Below are 14380 nucleotides of genomic sequence, written 5' to 3'. Positions count from 1 at the left end.
ATAACCACCCTGAGGTTTCTTGCGCTCCATCCTCTCCTTCTCCCCGCCCCCGCGAAGGATCTCGGATCTCCCAGGCGAGGCCCCAGCTCTCCCCCCCACCCCGGGACCCGGCTCTCATTTCCAGTGCAGGCTCTGGACAAAAGGGGAGGCAAGAAATAGAGAGTGGTAGAGCACACCCGCTCCCCGGCATCATCCCGAGGGGGGGGGGGAGCAGGGAAAAGGAGCGATGATGGTTGTTTCTACAGGGGCTGCACAAACGGTTCCCATCAGAATAAATCCCCATCCCTCCCGCTGGACTGGGCTGCTCTGCACCCCACCACCCTCGCCATACGGCACAGTGGTACCAAACGCCGGGGCATCTCTGCAGTTCCCAGCTCCTGCTGAGACACCGGGGATCCCAAAATCCTAAACAAAGGCTCTTCTGGTGCTCCCTGCCCTTCCGAGGGGAGTGAGGATGGTGGGAACAATTTTCAGTGCCGTGCGATGAATCTCCAAGAGGCCACATGGGGGCTTAATTAAGCAGCCTGGTGAAGTCTCAAATTTTCCTGCTGATAATTGCCGAGCAGCCTTTATACAGCCTGCCTTTCCCCACCGGCATAACTGAGAAAACACAGCAAGGGGCTTGGCCACAGCAGGGTCACCTGCGCGGCGTCGGCAGCCGGACACCCGGCTCCTCCGGTAGCACTTAGAGAGAGCATCATGGTGCAAAGCACGGCACCGCTCTGCTCAAGCAAAGGATGATCGTGCCCCTAGTGTCAGATATGCATTTAGGGACATGTTTCTCCCCCTCGCTCTGCGACCAGCCACCCAGCGAGGAGGGGTTTGCACACACCCTGTTCAGCTTCTGTCCCCCGCGCACCCTGGGCTCCGTCCTGAAAAATTAAGCTTCTGACCCCAGTGGTAATTTAAAGGATATATGATTATTTGCAGCAGTTTCCTGGTGGTGACAGAAGGCTGTGCCCCAGTGCAGCCCACGGCTGGCAGCAGCTGGGGGCTTCCCCCAGGGTACCCAGCTTTTGTGGACAAACCCACAGTTTCGCTGGTGCCTAAAATAATGTGGTGCCCATAGTTGGGGACAAAGCACATTTTGGTCAAAGCACGGCTGTGCCCAGGCACCGTGGATGCAGAACACCTACAGATGTGTGAGGTCAGGATGAGGTGTCCAGGAGCACCCTGAGGACTTCCTGGCTTAAGGGCTGCATCTGCTCCTCCTGCGTCACAATGAGAGTGATGGACATGCTGGTATTTGCAGACGGATCCTGAACTGTTCCTGCGCTTGCACACAGGTGAGCAGCAGTGGGATACCCTCCGTTATTCACTATGAACCATGCATCTGTCCCTCATAAGGGCCAAAGCCAGAGTAGCATCTCCTGGCCAGGACATGTATGAGAATGCAATGGCCTCTCCATAGAGGAGATGTTACTCAGAAGCCTGGAGGAGAGTGATGGCCACAGCCCACCCTTCTCAGCCCCCACACCGGTGTTTTGCAAAGGGTGAGCCATTTCCATAGCCCTGTAGCTCCACATCCTCTTGGTGAACGCTTCTTTTCAATAATTAAAGAGATATTGGCTTGTTGAGCTGGAGAGATCATCACCGTGGAGGGAGTGGTAATAACTTTCCACCACAGAAGGACTTTTTCATTCTCCTGCTGATCATGACTGGGCTTTACTGTAAATTAAACACATCCTCACCGACACCTGAAGGTTAAGGGGGATTTTCCTGCGCTAAATCAAAGCGGACACTAGTTTCTTCTGCAAGAAGAATCTGAACTGGCTTAAAAGGTCAAATGGTTCGACACAGGATTTGGGTGGTTGTTTAAGGTCATCAGGCAGCCTGCTCTTGTCAATACATCAATTATTAACAAGTCGTTGGAGTTAAAGTGAATTAGTCTTTTCTTTTCCCATTCCGTTAACAGGATTAGCAAACAGCAAATAAAAATAATCGTGGAGGTAAGCAAATCAGGCACCCAAAGGAGCTTGTGCAGCTCAAAGGTGTGGGCAAGGTTCCCCCATCATCCCCATAGCACCCCACGCCCACCCGGGGCTGGGTCCAAGCAGGGCTCCTGAGCTTCTCCTCCCCCCTAAGCCCTCAACACAGCTCATGGCTGGCCACCGGCTGTAAAACACCTGCCAACCTTTGTGGCCAGGATGGCCTCAAGCCCTGGACCCTCGGCAGGGAGGGATGTTCGCTGCAGGACTGACTGTCCTCCAGGCCCTTGGGCCACCCTTGACACCAGGTAGAGCCTGGAAGCTCTCAGAGATGCTGAGTGACCCCTAGGAGATAAGACTCACTGCCACACACATTGCGTTTCGCCCAAGACAACTCCTAACACTTTGTTTTTCCAGAAACCATGGCCAGCACGAACCGGAGAGAGACGGGGCAGAAATTTGGCCGTGGATAAACCACCACCAGCTTACAGAGAATTTATTTCTAGTTTGTGGGCTCAGACCCAGCTGCAACAGCAGAAAGTAATTAAAAGAACAAGACGAGTGAGACTCCGTGAGAGTTGATTACCTGCTTAGCAAAACAAGAAAATGTATTTTCTTCCCTGTGCCCCATCGCTGCAATAGCTCTAGCGTTACGTTTGAATTTCCTCGTGGGACGGATGGTTACGGCAGCAATCAGTGGAATTCAATCCCGGTGAGTCGGCAGGACGGGCTCTCGGCTCCCTGCAGAGACACTGGGAGGGAGCTGGGTTTGGGATCCTCGTGCTGGGATTCTCTTTTCGGTGGGTGGAAAAACATTAAACGTGTTTGATGATTATTTTTTTTCAGTTTACATTTTCTCATGACATTATTAATTTTTCATAGCCAGCTCACACCAAAATTTTGAAAGCCAGAAAGACTGTCAAGGATTTTACCTCTTCCTTTCTTCTCAGCAGCAAAACAGGAATGCAAGGGACTGAAGCAAATGGGAAAAGAAAAAAAGAAAAAGAGGAAAAAAAGAAAAAGAAAAAAAGAAAAAGAATTATTCTTTCACAGGATTTGTGACATGCTTAAAAGAAAAAAAGACAACCCTACAGGGAAACTTTTTTATGTATTAACAGTCTTTTTATCACATCAAAATTTTAAGCTATATTTTTGTCTTGCATTAGTTTTAATAAATGTGTCTTAGCGGTTCATATTATCGCTGTTCCTGGACTAATTAAATGTACACATACATTTTTAAATGTTCACTTTACTTCAGCACTCTCTGTTTCAATTTTATTTAAGAGCTTATTTAACACCTTGCACAAAGCCCTTTGAAATTCCTTCCAGAAAATGTCACACCTTGCAGAGAGAATATAGCCTTTCAAGAACATAAAACTACATTTGTACTAACATGCAAATGCATAAATACGCACGGGGGCGGGTGCCCAGATGCTTGGGGAAGGCTCTGGGTTCATTTCTCTCCAAGCTCTCAGTCAGTGATTTCTGCAGCCCCTGGGGGGCACAGGGATGCTCATCACCACCCAAAATCCATCCTCAGCCCAAGTACTGCTCGAGCAGGGAGTGATGAACCAGGCGAGGGGTCTCCCAAGGACCAGGATTTGGCCCCCGGTGGCCTTGAAGGGACCAGCACGGACAGGGCAGCGTAAAATTGAATGTGTATTGAAGCAACAAAGCTAAAAACGAGGTCCCCTCCGTGGCTGTAGCATGAATTAAAGCTTTTCTCCTCTACACCAGACTTTTGGAAAACATCAGCCTGAGCGTGTCCACCAGCCCTCTCCAGTCTCAAGTCCCCATTAGTCCCCAGCCTAAAACGCCCCCTCTCTTCCAGAGATAACCCCCCTCCCCCAAATCCCTGGTATTATCTGTTTAAAATAAGACACTGGAACTTGTCAGGAGACTTTTTGCAGCATATTGTTTTAAAGAAGACATTCAATTACCTCAGCTGCAATGCTTCACTGTGCTCTGATGATCTACTAAGGGAAAAATAACTAATATGTAGCATGTTGTGTCATAGACAATTATAGAGAACATCGCTTTTAAGGAAACAAGACTTGTGCCCAATTGTGCGGGATTTATTAAGTTTGCTGTTTTACAGCAACATGGCAAACTAAGGGAGGGGAACACATTTGCATTCCCTTCCGCAAAGCCCTTGCTACAGGAGGGGAGGACTATTTTTTCCTCCCCTCATTAAAAGCCGAGGAGCTGGTAGGGCTGCAAATGATTGAGATAAACATCTCGACAGACACACGATTATTGCCTCCTTTAGTTTTACACAGCGTGAGATTCTTATGTGGAAACAAAGTGATTTGGCTATAGATTTATAGAAGGAGCAAATGATTTGGTCCTACATGATGGAGCATATCATGCATATTTTGTGCCTTCGCTCGTGGGCATACTCGGCTCTGCACACAAGACTGATGGAAGGGAGGCAAGAGGGAGAAGAGCCTGGGAAATGTGACATTATGCACCAGAGGAAATGCTGCTAGGATTTCACAGCTCCTTTGGCGAACAATGTGACTGAGAAATGCACTTACCGGAAAGGATAACTTAATTCATCTACCGTACAGCGAGCGTCGAGGAACCGATACAACAGGCGGAGGGGCCGGGAAAGCACCGGGAATAGCAATAAATGGGAGAGGAACGCGGAGAAGCCCCCTGACAGGCGTAGAATCCTTCCTGCCCCTGCTGCCTCCCGCTCTAATACCCATTGACTGCCTTTCCTCAAAGACCAGGGTATTATCGTGACTGTTTGGGCAGTTCTTAGTAATGTTTTTTATTTGAATGCTAATCTGTACACACACAATGAAAGACCCTGCTCCAAGGATCTTACAGTTTAAGACCTTGATCCTGCAGACTTACGAAAGTGCTTCATTTTAAGCGCATGATTAACGCTGTTGACTCTGGTGCTTAAAATTCAGCATGCACATAACTGTTTTGGGGCTTTAGCTGACAACTAGAGTTCTCTGGAGATGTTAATGTGCTTTAGCAGAAAACATAACAGTGCATCCATGGGAGGTGCCTACAGAGTCACCCAGAAATAGCACAAGGAACAGCTATTTTTTCCCAGAAAGAGGAGCCTGGGAGCAGTGATACACGCTTTCCCTTGGAAGGAGCTGCATTTGATAGGCTTTGGGGTGGTGGGCATTTTTGCAAGCATTTGGATGCGAGACATGAAGAAGCTTATGGGGTATGATTGATGGGTGATTTGCAGTCTTCGCTAGGAAAGCCAGAGAGGACGAAAAACAATGAATAAGTCTTTATGGAATTCAAAATTCCCACCAAACGCATTTATCTTTTCCGTTTGCTATAAATGGGCCAGGAGCAGGATAGCATTATTTCTCCATGGCTGGAAAGCGAAGGGCAGCCTTCACACCACCCACCCCAGTGATAAACAATGTTCTCATGAGCCCACTGCTATTTATAGAAGCAATCCTATTTCTCACATATTTGCCTCTCGGTTACCGAGCAAGGGCACTTTCATGGCCCTGATGGATCGGAGCACATTCAGACGCTAATCCCCGGGGAGGGGTGCCATTCCAGGGATGCATCGCTCCCTCGCAAAATAAACCATCACCTGTTACAAGCAGCTTTCCCCCAGCGCTGCGCGATGCCGCGTGTCATTCTGTAGCCCAAGCACATTAATAGCACAGGTGCAACGCGCACACATCTCCCTTCGCTTCCCACCTATGCCGGAGAGGTAGGGAAGGAGAAGGGAGGAGGGGAAAGGGATTTTAAAGGATGAATGAGCTGCTCTCTGCTGAGAACTCAGGCACATCCAATAACCTCAAGCAGAGAAAATCTCAGCCTGAATTAAAGGCTCTGCTGGCCTGAATTCTCCTAAATATTCTCTACTGGTTGCAAACACTCAAATTTCAGTCTCGTCTGCTATCTCATTGTAACGTCTCATGAGTTAGTGTCCTTACTTGCTCTGAAATGCTGTAGCCAGAAGCCAGCTAGTGTCTGGGGGAAGATGTGCCAGCGAAGGAGAGACAAAACAGCCAACTATTGCTAGCAATGGAAACGCTAAGTGCTCAGAAAGCAACAGTTGAGCTGCTCCCTCTCCCTTGGGGAACCAGCACCTCCAGCATCCAGATCCAACACCTTTGTGGGGCGACACAGGAGGAATGTGCCTTCCCCACAGCCCAGGTCCCAGATCTTTCAGAGAAGAAGGATGGGGTCATCACCACTTCCACTTTACAGGGCCACATGGCAAGAAGGAAAAAACGAGTCAAAAGCCAGACCCAAGAAGAGCTTTGAAGTGCTCACCATCACCGTAACACCAGGGCAGAGCGGCACGAGCAAAACCCAAACAAGGCTTCACGGGGCTCTTGGCTTTTCTTCTGTATTTACTTATAAAAACCTCCTGCCTGGTATAGGAGCAAAGTACGCCCTTCTGGTCTGCGTGATTTATATCTGTGCTTTGCTTCTCTTCTTTTCCTCAGTGTGATGTGCAAATCCCAGCACAAGGGAATGCAGCGTGCTCTTCCCTCCCTAAATTTATCCTGCCCAGACCCAGAACACCCTCCTCAGCCAACAGCCCAGGAGACCACTATTAAAGCTACTAGGCAAGGGAAACCATTGCAGTACCTCCTCAGGACACAGGCAGTGGCACCACCCCATGTTTCTCAGGCCGGGTCGTCTCACACAACACCTTTGAACATTCCTTGGTTAATGTGATTTTTGATGCAAGAAGATATTTTGCCCTGGGTCCTACAATTTCATCTGTGAGTTTGCCATTTAATAGCTCAAACCAGCCAAAAAAATGGGTCTGCAACGGCACTATAGTTGGATGGCAAATAGAAGGATGGCAGCGTGGTTGTCCCCTCCTCAGGTACATGGCTGTGACTTAAACCGTATGGGGAGAAGCATCTCTTAAGAGCCATAGGCTTAAGGGCTGCTGATATCAAACCTCAGTGAGCCCAGGGCCAGCTCCATGCTGCATGGGCTCCTGGCCCCAAGAAGTGCTCAGTCCCTGAAAGATGCTCAACCCCTGAGAGATGCTCAGCCCCTGAGAGATGCTCAGCCCCCCAGAGATGCTCAGCCCCCGCCTGGCTGAGAGGACACGAGCCCCACATGGAAGTCAGGGTGTAGCCAGGTGCTTTAAATTTTCTGCTGTCTTTCTGCATGGGAATGGGAAAGGGGACTCCAGAAGTGTCAGATCCATCTGACACTAGGAAAATTCTTATAAATAAAATAGTCCCCATAAAATCTGTATGAGATCTCTACAGTCCATCTAATATAGGCTGTAATAAAGGAGAGACATAGTAACGACAGCCAGAGACACCATCTTGTAACAAGAAATCTTATTTTAAGAAGTATAAAAAGAAAAGTAATTTACTCGCTATTAACATTTTAAAAGTGTGTTAGCAATGAGGGGCAATACATTACTGACACTTTTGGCGATCCAGAGAGGTCTAAGGAGCTCAGCCAGTACAAGCAGCATTCCCATGGGGCTGGTGGGACTGGGAGCCCAGCACGGAACTCCTGAGACGTGGTGGCAGCAAACTGGGTGGTGGCAGATCACTGTCACCACCCGGGTCACCACCAAAGCCTGAGATTTCTTGATTAAACCAACTCACCCCATCAACCCGAGACCTAGCCAATATTGCCATGGGTAAAAGTCAAAATCCAGCCATTGTTTGCTGTTTTCTATTGTCTTTTGCAGATCAGAGGCATCGCTCTGTCAACCCAAACTGCTCTTCAATTTCTCTTTCATAAGGGCTGGAAGGGGCAGTGGGTAATTTTACTCAATGCTACACAGATATTTATTCAGCTCTTATAAGGCATGCCTCACCTGTTCAAACCTTTGTCATCAAAGCATTTAGAGCATGAAACCCAATTAAAGATAAACCTCTTGCTGTTACAATGGAATAGCTACAAGAATTAGCACTTAAGCTGCATTAGCAGGAGGCATTTCTAATGATAATGCACCCAAATTTGTCTTTGGTGATTACTCAGGGCAAGCAAAGGGTAGCTCTCATTCCTGGGTGCGTTATCTATCAGGCAGCAATATTTTTCCTGCGTCCCTGTATTGGAACGAGCACTGAGCCTGCTTTTCACCTCGCCGCAGGGTCAGATGTTCAAAGTCCTCCTTGGGGAAAAAGGAGGACACGGCGGGTGAGGTACCTGCAAGAGATCTGCTGAAGGATCTCTCGGGAAGAACAAACGGAGGTGGGTGCGACAGCTGAGAAGGCGCAGAAAAGCTGTGCCCAGAGCACATTCGAACAAGATCGGGAGCGACGCACCAGAAAACTTTGCTGAGAAGAAAGGCTGGGTGGGATCCCTCGGATGGAGGCAGCGCTGGCGGGAGCAGGCGCAGGGGCAGCAGCGCTCGCAGGAGACGGGAGCTGCAGGTGCCAGCAGCTCTGCCCTGAGCACGTGTCTTAATGATAGAAATAATTCTCAGCACCGCTGCTCCATCTCCGAAGCACTCTGCAAGCAGTGACTGAGCCATTCTGCCCTCTAGCAAGAGAGGTTAATATTATTCACTCTGGTCTGCGGAGAAGGACGCAGAACCATGGAGAGGTTATGGGACAGATATCCAAAAATGGCTTTTAGTTCTGGGCGCTTTCATTTTACAGCAGCTGACCTCTGAGGTACTATCAGTCTGATTTTCAAAGGCATTGAGTAGATCCTGCTTTCATTGGCCTTAAACACCGAGGTACACAAAATTAAAGGCACCTATACAAACTCTCAGCTGACGTGAGCTGCCCGTGAACCGCTGGTCAGAGGGAGGAGGGAGCCGGAGGTCGCCAGGCTGACCCCCATGTACATCCCAAGCCGTTTTGAGTTTCTTTTAAAAAATCAAAGGTATGGGAACAGACAGGTACGAGCTGTCCGTTTTTTTCACTACATATTCAAAAATTTGAACTGGAAATAGGAAGGAAGCTTTCTGCCATCAGCGTGCAGAGGTGCAGGAGCAGCATTCCCACCTCCCACCCCACCTCCTGGGTGTCTGTCAATGGTTGATAATAGGGCCAATGTGTGCAATGGGGTGACAAAAGACTTTTCCTCCCACTGCCCACCCCAAAAAGTTGTCCCCCACCATTCCCGACTGCCCGCGGTGCACAGCCTGCATCTTGCCTGCTGAGCCCCCCGCCCCGAGCATCACTGCTGCTCTTCAAGGAGGCTCGGCAGAGCATTTTTATTTAAGAGTTAAAAAATGTTACATGTATATTACAAAAGTTAGGTAAATTCTTCCTCTCAACTGTCATTACCTAAAAAGCTTCCCAACCCCTAGATTGTAATTATGTACATGAATAATGAAATTAGCATATCCATCAACTAACTCCCCGCTCGCTGTAGATACGGGAGGCCTTTGTGGGAAGTCCTCTGCGCTCAGATTCCAAATCAGCTGCAGCCTCCAAGGCCGCCGTGGGAACCACCATGGTCGGCTCTGGCTCCCGCGGCCCATGGAAATCCAAAGTTTAATTGGGATTCAGTGAGAATATGGTGAAATGTCACAGCATCCTCACAGCTTCCCACCACCCCGAGCATCCCTGCGCTCCAGCGACCGGGTGGGATGCGGGGAGGCATGAGATCAACGAGGGATGGCGAGGGGGAGCCGCTCCGGGGACGGCACGGTGTGTCACGGCCACATCAACAAAACCCCACGGCTGGTGCTGTGTCTTTATTCGGTGACAGGCACGGATGGAGTCACAGCGATGGGAGCAGCGATGGGAGTATGGCAGTGGCTCCGTCTGCACCCCTCGCTGCCAGGGGAGGGGGGACCTGCGCCCGTGCGAACCAGAGCCGCCTCGTTTAAAAACCCGTTAGCGTTTCAGGAATGCGTTAAGGGAAACGTATATGTAGAAATCATTTACAATGGGAACAACCTTCCCGTGCGCCAGGCTACGGAGACTGTTCCTTGACTGTAATAGGGGACCTGGTAATTAGATGATGGCAAAATGTACCAGAAGCTCAGTTTTCATTCTGTGGTCCAAATTACAAACCATCATATTTTGAAAGTGATGCTGACATTCCTCAGCCAGGAGGCTTTGCCAAAAACAACTCGAGCAAGGCTTGTCTTGGCACAAAATCAAACTCAGGGCCTCAGCAGCGAAACTGAAAACATTTACACAGCTGGACCCAAATCACCCTATTTTCTAAAGAGTTTGTCAGAGCCTGAAGCTCTCGGTGTATTTCTGCCTATTTTAAAGGGTCCTGTGTTCTCGCAATCTCCCAGCTATCCGCATATAGGAAATAAATACACTAGAAAAAGTGGGTGGTCTTTCTATTACAGTCCAAAAAAATAATCTATAAAAACCTCATGGGGGTAATGAGAACTAGGCCGGTATTTACCCGGTCCATCAATATATGTGCCAGACATATTTTATTTGCATATATAGATATGGAAACCTCATCATTTCGCTGTATGTATGTAATGGCTAATAAATGCATTAGCAAACCACTAATGAAAACAAATTGAAGCCAGTGTCACAAATTACGACAGTGTGAGGAATTACCTTTCTGCATTTTTTCCTATCTAAATGCCCCGACTATATTTTTTTATTACATCAGTCATACACATTGCATATGCATTATACATCAGTCGCTATTACCAAGGTAAATATCATTCGGTCTCTTTAGCACTCTATGGGCCGGCAGCCCGTGCGCAGGAATGTCACCCGTGGCTGCCACCACGCCACCAGCGACGCGTCCTCTCTGCCAGGAGCGAGGGCCAAGCAGCAAATGTTCATTTTTGTGCCAGTTTCTGTGTCTGCCCGCAGAAAACGGGTTGGGTTTCACCAGATTCAGGGTAAGGAGCCTGGTGAACCGGGAGAAATGACAATTCATACACGTGAGAGAGCAGTGAGCGCTCTGCCCGGGCAGGCTCAGGGTCCCCCAACCTAATTCAAACCTCTCTCTTCCCACCCGAGACGTGTGTTTGGAATTTCAAGTTTGTCCCTTTTTTTTTTCCCTTCCTGCATGTTGCCTGATTTTTTTATTTTATTTTTTTTCTACTCATAAAAGCAACGAGAGCAAATCCTGTTACGCACCCAGAGAGGGGACAGAGCTGGCTTTGGCCAGGGTGGGGTTTCCGTAAGACACCGTAGCAGCAGCCCTCGGCTTGGCATCGCCTTCCCTCTTGGACAGAAAGTGGCACAATTAGCGAACTTAGCTTATTTTACTTACTCCGAAGGCATCGGTATTGATTATTTACAACCCCTGTAGCACCCAGCAGTGGACTCGGTCACCACTCTCCAAACGCTGTACGAACACAGGATGAAAATCCCCAGTCCCTGCCCCAGGAAATGTAGTTTCTTCTCACAGCCGAGATAATTAACAGGCTGTTTGACAGGAATCCCTCTTAAAAGCCCCTCCTATCCTCAGCTGTGACTCCTACCAGAAGACATGGAGGAGCCATTTTTCAATACCTCAACTTAAATTTTTGTGGCTACGTGGGGACCTCAAAATCTTGCAAAATTAATTTTTTTTTAATGCAAAACCTTTTAAGTAAAAATACTTGTAATTGCAACCTAAAGCGATGTGGGATCTGTGAATGGCTCTCTGATTAATTCTTCTGCTAGGCTAGTCTTTTCTCTCTGTTCTACTGAACAAGCGTACACATATTATTGGGATTAATGCCGCATAATACATAATTAATGAAACTGCATAAATATGCAGATTTGCAATTGCAGATTGACTGCCAGGGCTATATCCCCCAACACTATGGTAACTGATTGGATGTTCATTATTACCATATTTAAAACTGTTTCCCTGTGAACATGTGCAAACAAATACCTCCAGAAGGGCAGGCTGCATTGTCTCGGGCGTTGAGACGACCGTCTCCAAAAGCAGAGGGAAGGGTTGGTGTATCTGCCAGGTACGGCCCCTGGGGACCACACAGAGCTCACCCCCTCCCTGCAGAGGGTCTTGGGCAGTGGAGTGAAATTATCCTTTGATTGGAAAGTGAAAATAATGCTCTGTGAGAGAGCAGAGAGAGAACAACCCGCTACACCCGGGGCTACAAACCCTCCCGCGCCTGGGAAAGGGTCTCTCCAGTGCTAGGAGAGTGGGTGCCCCCCTGAAGCCCACTGCCCACCAGGGGTAACTCCAGCTAAATGGTGTAAAAAGGGGTAAAATGGCTAGATCTAGTGCTGGGAATTTGGGATACTGTTATACTGGTGTCATAAAAAAGACATGGGAGGAGGGAGGAAAAAGCTCGTTGGGGATCTGAGTCCAACAGCAGCCACAGGCACCAGAGGTGAGAAAGATTTTGGAAATCAAGAGGTTTCTGGGCATTTCCTTGGACCTTTGGGATGGAAAAATGGGAACCAGTTATCTTGGCTAGCATGGCAAGGGGTGCATCCTCCAGGATCATTCTGGGTTCCTCTCCGTGCACTTTGCTAAGGGATAGATAGAGATTTCCTTGGATGGCTTCCAGTTCATCAAGCAGCCATCAGCTGCTGGGCTCTAATGCGGTGCTAGTGATGGGAGAGAACCCCAGAAGGTCCATGTTGGTGATGGGCATCCACTGATAACACGTAGGAGCAGGAGCTTGGGATTTGCTGGTGGATGGAGCCAACTTAGAGCCATTCGTGGGTACGTTTGAGGTGTCTCTGAAGCAGCAGCAGCAGATGGCTTGGTTCCTTTCGTGCTGTCTGTTTGCACTGTTGAGAATGTCAAGATTTATTGCATGCTGATTCGGATACTCAGATCTCACACAGGGAGTTTGATCTGTAGATCTCGGAGTTCCACCCAAGGAGGACTGCAAGCATTGTTCCCACTTCTCCCATTTACAGGATCAAATTCTTACTCGGAGAAAAGGAAACATTTCCCCAAGAGGTATTTGGGAAATGTTTTTACTTTAAAGTACAAGTTTCCTATGGATATCTTCTGATGTTTATTGAGGTGGAATAAACGAACGTGTAAGTATGCGCTGTCCTAGGGAAGATGAGAATTGCAGCTCTGTGCACCAAGAACCCCTCGAAAGCCCATCCAGGCACCCAAACCTGCCTGAGGTGACTTCTGGGTGGGAGATGCCTTCCCCAGACAGCCTGGGGTCTCGGAGAAGCACAGCCCTCTGCTGCCTTCAGCCAGAAGAAGATCTCTCTGCTCAGTATCCTCATGTCAAATGGGGTACCTCCTGCCTGGCCCTTTCCTCACCACCTCCAAAAGCACAGAGCATTTATCCGGCAGCTCAGAGGAGGTTTTCTGACCCCCCTCCAACACCTCCTACAGTTTTAGGTTGCCCAAAAAATAAGCATCAGAGAGGCCCCGTCCCCAGCCCCATCCCTCTCCCTCTGCCTGCCCTGCGCTCCCAGCTCCATGACCACCTCACCAGCGCTGCTTCTCCGGCCAGTGGCTCCCAGTGCATCCCAGCTGCTCCGGCAGGAGGAGGGGAGGAGAAAATGTGGGGGGTTTTACCTAAGCCAGGCTTAATTTTTTGAGTGTAGAGAAACTTGTACTCAGTAATGAATTTAGCACGACTACAGTTCATGATGAAATATTAATACGTTAGCTGGGTATTTTCCTTTCTACTTTGGTTCTCTTCTCGGGGCTCCTTCTTCTTTGCAAAATAACTTTCACTGCAAGTGCTACGAACAATCCCTTTCTTCTGAAAAAAATATCGCCCGGTAAAATCAAAGCAGCAGCTTGGCCCAAGCTTTGGGAAGGTGCGTGTGAATCGGCGCGGTGGGAGATGGAGAGCTGGGGGCAGGCCTCCCCCGAGCCAATCAATCACAGGGCTTGATCAGGATGAAGACATGCAAGTGAGAGATGAGACCCTCAGAAAGAGAGGAGGGGACAGGTGACCTTAATTGGTCTGCTGTTATTGATAGGCCAACTTGTCTCCGTGATGCAAATTACCCCATAAATAAAAGTAAAACAACTACAGGAAGCAATTTGCTGCTTTGTTGGAGGCAAAGTAGACCAAAAATTAAATCAAGGCGTAGCATTGCTAATTGCACGGGGCCAGAAGCATGGGGCTTGGAAGTAAACGGAGTGACAGCTGCCTTGTGTGGCCTCGCGAGGGAGGACAGGGCGATTCCCCGTGCAGACATCCAGCTCCTGGACCTGAAGGTGGAGGGATGGGCATCGCCTCTTCTTGTTCTGCCTCTGTGTGGCGGGGAACGTCTGCTATGGGATAAACCTCCGGAGAAGCCTGAGCTCTCCTGACTCCTGGAAAAGGCAAGGGACAAACTCTGCCTGGCGTAACCAAACACGGCGCTGGTGGCAGCCACAGATACCCACTGCTCTTTCTCCGGTGGCTCCAGGCGCAGCTCCTGTCCCTGACAGCCGTGTCTCTTGCTTTGCTGTTTTGTTCACGAGGTTTCCATGGGGCACCAGAGGTGACCTGGCCTGTGCCCCCCCACCCCAACCAGGGACGATATAATGGTGGGCTTTTAAATCGTTTAACCACCCAGGGGGTACCGTGGCACAGAGGTGGACTCAGCACAGCTCCTCATGATTATTAATGGGAGAAACGCACCCAAGTCACGAACACT

The sequence above is a fragment of the Numenius arquata genome, chromosome 16 (genome assembly GCF_964106895.1).
Source record: "Numenius arquata chromosome 16, bNumArq3.hap1.1, whole genome shotgun sequence".
Classification (NCBI taxonomy): Eukaryota; Metazoa; Chordata; class Aves; order Charadriiformes; family Scolopacidae; genus Numenius; species Numenius arquata.
Note: the sequence above shows the minus strand (reverse complement) of the source record.